We start from the raw sequence: 7,585 nt of genomic DNA on the forward strand, positions 1-7,585 counted from the left end.
AGGCCTTCCTTTTCTAGTCCCTCTTCATTCTTCCAAATTATTAACGTTTTTTTACTAGCCTATCACTCTACGGACAGACTAAAACCAAGATATTCTGATAAATCTATTCCAGATTTCTCAACAACACCTTTCTTCAACTGTTCTGCCTCACCTTTTTCTTCATATATCCACCTTCATTATATAGTATTTACTCCCAAAATACCTACGCGGAACCACCTTCCATCCACCCTCTATAAAAAATATTCACTATTCCACCTTTTCTTGAAGATACTTTCAAATTCTGCCATTAGTTTCTGCAGTTTTTCCTCACTATGTACCAGTAACGGTGAAGCACCTTCAAACATCAGTTTGCATTATCCATCATTATTATTCCACAACTTTGCCTTTTACTGTCCTTTCCCTGACTTCTCACGTCAGTCCGCCTATACAGATTTAAATAGTCATGGAAACAGAACATCCTCTTAAAGTACGCCCTACTGCTATCATGAAGTCCCAGATTTTCTTGTATATAACACATTGTCAACATCGGTCACATTACCCATATTATCATAAGTTATTTTTCAAGTATATACCACATTCAAACCTCTCACATAACTATTTCTCAACAAACAGCTGATCAACACACTTTCTTGCCTAAACGCACACTCTTCTTCCATTATTAATTTTTCAGTAATCTGCTCCATGTTGCTTAACCAGAACCCCACCAGACGAGTTCTATGAAATACTAGTTGATGTTACACCCCTTTAACTCATATACTTGATGTGGTTGAATATAAATGTTCATGCCTTTACTGTAAATGTCTCCTGTATAAAGATGTTCATTATATTTCACATAGAGAGAGGGGGGAGAATTCTAAGTTCACACAAAATTTGTATGAAATAGGTATTTTAAGTAAGGTTTGCATAAGCAAGATGTGTCTTATCAGATATAATAATAATAATAATAATAATAATAATAATAATAATAATAATAATAATATAATAATAATAATGTTCTAGCAAACGAACAGTGCTAGCAATAGTAGTGATGATGACATTATGAGATGTATTTTGAATATCTCTCTCTCTCTCTCTCTCTCTCTCTCTCTCTCTCTCTCTCTCTCTCTCTCTCTCTCTCTCTCTCTCTCTCTCTCTCTCTCTGACAGTCAGTGTGTCAAAATATTTACCTTTGCTATTATAAGAAACACCAGTTTACCACTGTGCCATCTATAATTCTTTAATAGTTTTGCTATATAATAATTACGATATGTCTCTGGTAGAACATTCTTTTTTTTACGTCTATATTTAACTTCGAAAATTAAATGGGTAGGTGTAGTGTACGATAATCATACAAAACGTGGCTCCTCGGTAATGTTTCTCTGACAGTGACTCTATTCCATCTTATCTTATTTTTTTCTATTTTTTCAGGGAATTGTTGTTTTCTGAATGGATGGCTGCGTAATCTAAGAAGGTATATTGATGCCTGGATATAGTTTATGGTTACAATGTTAATAACATAACCCTCCCGCTCCGTCGAGAATGTAAACAAAGGGATTAGGTAATGTCGCATCCCATGAAATATTCAACTTAACCTTTATATCATTGTGACCAAACTTGAATTCGACAGTGTCCTTTACAGAACCACGGGTCTTTCTAACACATTTTACCGGTCCTTGCTGAGCAGTTGTCACCGGAATATCCGTATTTCTGATAGAATTAATTGATAATTTTTTGTGATTTGAAAAGGCGAATTCGTGACTTATTTACTACACTACAAAGTAATCCACACTAGATCTCAAAGAAAGCCTGACATTTAATTCATTTCGTACCGTGAATCCTGTTTACGATGCATTTTGGATCATTTATCTTTTAATTTCCTATTTTGCTCAGAGAACGCTCTACGGGAACTGTGCCCATATTTCAAATTACTCCTCACAGATCTGGTTCGATGACTAGAGAAAAGTTTAGTGTCTTTACGTATGTTCCCGAGGTAAGATTTGACACTTTCCATTAAAATTCGTTGTGACACTTGAGCCTCTGTTCACCTGAGCAATTAATGATTTACCGGATAGTTAGGTGACAGTAGCAGACCACAGTAAGACCAGGAAAGGCGTGGGCCAAGTTATATCTTCCCGAAATAGTTCTCGTACGCGTGTTACCTTTTATTATTTCCATGTCACATGCAACAGACCAGGTTCTGTGCTACGTAAACACATGCACAATTTTCAGTTTTATGTAGCCATTTTATTACTTTTAGGATAGCATGTAGCCTCCTCGTTACATTCAAGCATATCCGTGTGTGCTGCTAGGCTTCATACGCAGGTTTCGGTAAAGCAGACTTTTGGCTGGGGAAGCAACCACTCTATGTTTATATTTTTCATACATCACCATTCTCATAATTTCATCTCTTATGCAATGTTGTTTTCTTCCCGACAGAGGAGTTGTTCATAATATCTAGAAATGCTTTAAGATACCCGTTGTTATATTTATTGCCTCAAAAGCACATCATTTTCAGATGAAGTCAACTAAATTCACATTCCGAAGACGCTGGCGTTTTTTGCTGGGAGCGGCTGAAAAATGACGATGTGATGCACATTTTGTTTACTGAACGTGAGCTTTAGCTTCGAGTAGTCCTAGTATCTCGTCATTAACATCTATTTGGATTGCTTCTTGTTACTTTGCTTCGATATCCAACTCCCCCTCATCCTCTTGGTGGATGGTATCATATATTGTTAGGATGTCTAAATGTTCAGTGTGTAGAGTAGTACCATGGATATCACTGCTTGAAGCTTATGCAAACCTGTCCCCAGGGAAGTCGTTTCCTTAACTTCGTCTCTAATGTGCCTCGCTGTCAAACTCAATTTATTTTATTCCTTTTTAATAAGTGAGATATCTTTTTTTTTTTGTATTTTCCTTTACCTTCTCTTACTTCCTAATGAACACCATATTCTTTGGAAGCTTGAATTTCAAGTCAGTGGCCCCTTTGGTGGTCTTCTTATACGAATAGGCTTCAGCTTCTGAATAATAATAATAATAATAATAATAATAATAATAATAATAATAATAATAATAATATACATGTTGCCGTCTTGTTATGAAGTGCAACGATCTCCCCTTGAGGCAACTTCCAATGATTCACTCTCCTAAGGTCAAATATTGACGTGACGTCACGGAGCAAATCAGCTGAGTCATCAACTGGGCCTTCTCGCCAATGTACAAGTTCAGCAATCCCGGAGTTATCCCTCGGAGCTCTCGCCTCAGTTTCATTCCTCTCAGCAATTGTTGTCTCCTGCATTTCTTTAAATTCATTCACTGTCGATATCTTTGATAATACCATCACTGATGTCATCGGGAAATAAGCATTTCTTACGGTGCTACGTAACACATTTAAATTTAATTTTTTTCTTCCTTGAGCCATTCATTATATATATATATATATATATATATATATATATATATATATATATATATATATATATATATATATAAATATAATACAATATAAATTGTTATGTAAACAACACAAGTGACATATGTGGAGGGTGATCTCACATACATTAGATTCTGAAATTAACATTACCTTCAAGTATGTATGTAGGGAAAACTCAACAAAATAAGAAACGATTACTAAAATGTATTCAACAAACACACACCAGGCATAGGTTGGGGCGGAAGGCTTGTACTTTGAAGTTACCTTCTACTTTCATGACAACTCCTGAACTCTCTTTCCTCCCTTTCCCAAGATGCGCTTACTTTGATGGGAACAACTCAACCTGCTTATCAGTTTTCTGAAAAGAAAACGATTGTGCCGGCTTTATCTGTCCGTCCGGCTTTATCTGTCCGTCCGGCTTTATCTGTCCTCACTTTTTCTGTCCACCCAGAGATCTTAAAGACTACTGAGGCTAGCAGGCTGCAAACTGGTATGTTGATCATCCACCCACCAATCATCAAACATATCATATTGCAGCCCTTTAGCCTATACTCAACTTTTAGCCTCAGCAGTTTTTATTTTATTTAAGGTTAAAATTAGCCATGATTGTGCTTCTGGTAACACAACAACACAGGCCACCACTGCCGGCTGAGAGTTTCGTGGGCCGCAGCTCATACAGCATTGTACCGAGACCACCGAAAGATAGATCTGTTTTCGGTGGCCTGGATTATAAGCTGTACAGAAAACTCGATTGCGCAGAAGAAACCTCGGCGCATTTTTTACTTGTTTTTCAATGAGATTCATACACTTAGAGATACTCGTTCTCCTACTCCCTGCTTACTCTGTCTCATTAACATTGCAGGGTAAATTATCTGTATCATTTTTCACACTACTGTACTTTCTTTACTTGAGGAACCACCATGTACTTTAAATAATATCACTGAATTTGCACTCCAAACTAGTCACTCACTCGCTCAAACACTTTCCACTTGGTTTAATAGACAGACAGTTGAATTAAGTTATGTTCACTGCAAACAATTATGAATAAAGCCGAACCAAAAAAAAGTTTAAATCACATCAAAAATAAAAAGGAGAAAATAATGAACACGAATACCACGTACAATAATCACTTCAAGAGCAAAAATGACAATAGTAAAAAGTTAAGTATACCTTAGTTTTACCAGACCACTGAGCTGATTAACAGCTCTCCTAGGGCTGTCCCAAAGGATTAGACTTAGTAGAGGTCATAAACACGATGATGCAGTGACGGCAATTAAAATTTGTAAAAATCACATTACTGCAGAATCGCCCTGAAAGAAAACGCTGAGCACTGATTTTCAACAAAAAGGAAACAACAGCCAATCACAACCACGAACATTTTACAACTCTGTCAGGCACTGCTCACAACACCTACCTTTCGTGGGAGTAGTTACATTATCAACAGCCCAGTGGCTTTTCAAACAAAAGCAAAGCACTGCTCCGTGCGTGCAAGAAAACAGTGCAGTTTTGTAATAATTTACTTCTCCAGAGGCTCGTCAGAAAACAAATGAAGGTGATCTAGTTGTGAGTTATATATTACTCCCACACGACAAGGGAGTGTCATATGAAAGCAAGATGGGGACTCAGAAACAAAGGTAAATGGAAAACAATTGTTTATTTTAATTGATTTTACACCCTGAATCACCATTCCCAGCTCAGGACGAATGCAGTCTATCCAGGTGGGGTAATCAAGCATACAACATGCACTTACTCACACAAATATAATAATAATAATAATAATAATAATAATAATAATAATAATAATAATAATAATAATAATAATAATAATAATAATAATTATTATTCCCAGAATGATAATATTTATGACAAACATATATCAGGAACTTGGGGTACAAAGTTCACAAACGATTTCAGCACAGATCACAAATGGAAAGCAGTGTAACAATAAGAGACATCCCAAGTTGTTAGACACTAAATTACACTACTAATAAGAATGGTACTGATAATTCTCCATTCTTACCTTGACATACACTGCCCTAGATTCATACTCAGTCCCCCAGAGAATTTTACAACACTAACTAAAGAACACACACAAGGAGTTTCTGAACTTTTACAACAGAATTAGCAAAATAAGTTAAACAAACAAGATGGCTGTTTGGGTGATTCACAATGCTTTTAACGGTCGTTTGACAAATCTGATATGCAGTAGGAGGACGTAACAGCTGTATCGCACAAGAGCAGAAATATCAAAATTAACGCAGTGACCCCCAAAAGAATTTATCATAATAATACATATGATAGGCGATGGTACAGCGGATTCACGAACTCTTCTCTGCAATTCTTCAGGAAATGGTGCTAAGGGGGAAGTTCCCAAATAAAAATGAAAATCTCAGAGATCGAACTTCGACAGAAAGGGTGTATCACAGATCAGGCGAAGACAAGAAAAACAGCAGGCCATGTGCAAAAGATCTGGAAGAAACTTAAAGTTTTTATAAAAGCCAAAGTGGGAATGTTAGATACAGGTGTGGTGAAATTCATGCTACTGATTGTGTTATTTTTATTTTCAATTGTATTCTTATGTAAATCCGTTTCAGTTCTGTATGATGTGGGAGTTCAGTTGTTTAAGATAAAATCCAAGATCCCTGCAGATGTTTCACAGTGCGTTGTAGGCCATCTCAAGGTAAGCCAAGCTGACAACCGTGGATATATTCCTGCATCCATGCACCCTTGACACTGACCCAGAGTCATCAACAGTACCAGATGAGTGAAATATGCAGAGTTCCAACTTCAAGGCATTTGTTAAAGCAATAGGGTTTAAATCCAGACAACTTTAAATTGCTACAGGCATGTGTCCAGCTGCATCTTCAAGCTTATCAAAGATCCGATCACTTACCAGAAGGTCACTGAAATACTCCCTGAGGATGTCGTGAATTTGGAACTCCAAAGGTTCAAGCGAAGATGCAATGCATTACTAGCCTAATACTATTCTCCTCGTATTTTATTGCATTTTTATCTATTTATTAATTTATTTTTTCTTTTTTAATAAGCGAGATCTCTTCTTTCTGTATTTCCCTCTACCTCTTCTTACTTCTTCCTAATGAACACCATTTTCTTTAGAAGCTTAAAGAATTTCAAGTCAATGGCTCTCCTGTGGTGAACTTGTTCCACATGGATAGAGTTCATCTTCTGAATAATAATAATTATGAACCCAAAGAGCGAGGTGTTTGCACAGCACTGTTTGGCTACCCACCAACAACAACAACAAGCAGGTGACACGGGAGACCAGTTCTTGGAGCAACTGAATAGTTTAGCTCAAGACCACAACTTCAAAGCTGCCATTACTGGAGAAGTTGAAGAGCTGGCTATCTGAGTTGCCTTCATAACAGGTATGACATCCATTTCCATACAACAGAGACTTCTACGGAACCTTGATGTGTCTTGGTGTCCTGAGGCCTGTTGAATCTCCAGCAGACTGGAAAGGAGTTCTGAGTTACTTTCACGTTTGGACAGATTATTATTATTATTATTATTATTATTATTATTATTATTATTATTATTATTATTATTATTATTATTATTATTATTACAGTAGATGAAACCTATTCACATGGAACAAGCACACCAAAGGGGCCACTGACCTGGAATTCAAGCTTCCAAAGAATGTTGGTTTGAACCTCCCACCACAGACCCCACAATTGCATCAGTAACTGACCTTGATGCAGAGCCAGTGATTTTTCATCGCGACATCTGAGTGGCTTGCCACGACACTAACCACTATACCTGCGGACCAGCAACACAGCTGTATAGAGCAATGGAGCCCATATATTTTTTTAATGAAGTGAAATTTTTGTCAGCATAGCTGATAGGCGAATTCCTTCTCAGTGGTTAGATTTTTTGCATTAAAGACAAAGTCTGGATCAGTGATGAGTGCAGATGTGCTTAGTTTGAAAAACAGGAGGCTAACTGCCTTTCAACTGAAAAGGAACACAGTGTCATTCAGTATCCAGAGGAAAATTCAACCCTTTTGACAGAACAATTAGATTTATTTATGCCTCAATCATGGTTTCCTGAAGCTAGACTGACCACCTTAACTTTCGGTCCCATGCAATTGAGAATATTTTACTTAAACTTGATGCTTATGGAGTTAGAGACCCAAATGTATCTATAACGCTGTAT

The sequence above is a fragment of the Macrobrachium rosenbergii genome, chromosome 33, assembly GCF_040412425.1.
Source record: "Macrobrachium rosenbergii isolate ZJJX-2024 chromosome 33, ASM4041242v1, whole genome shotgun sequence".
NCBI lineage: Eukaryota > Metazoa > Arthropoda > Malacostraca > Decapoda > Palaemonidae > Macrobrachium > Macrobrachium rosenbergii.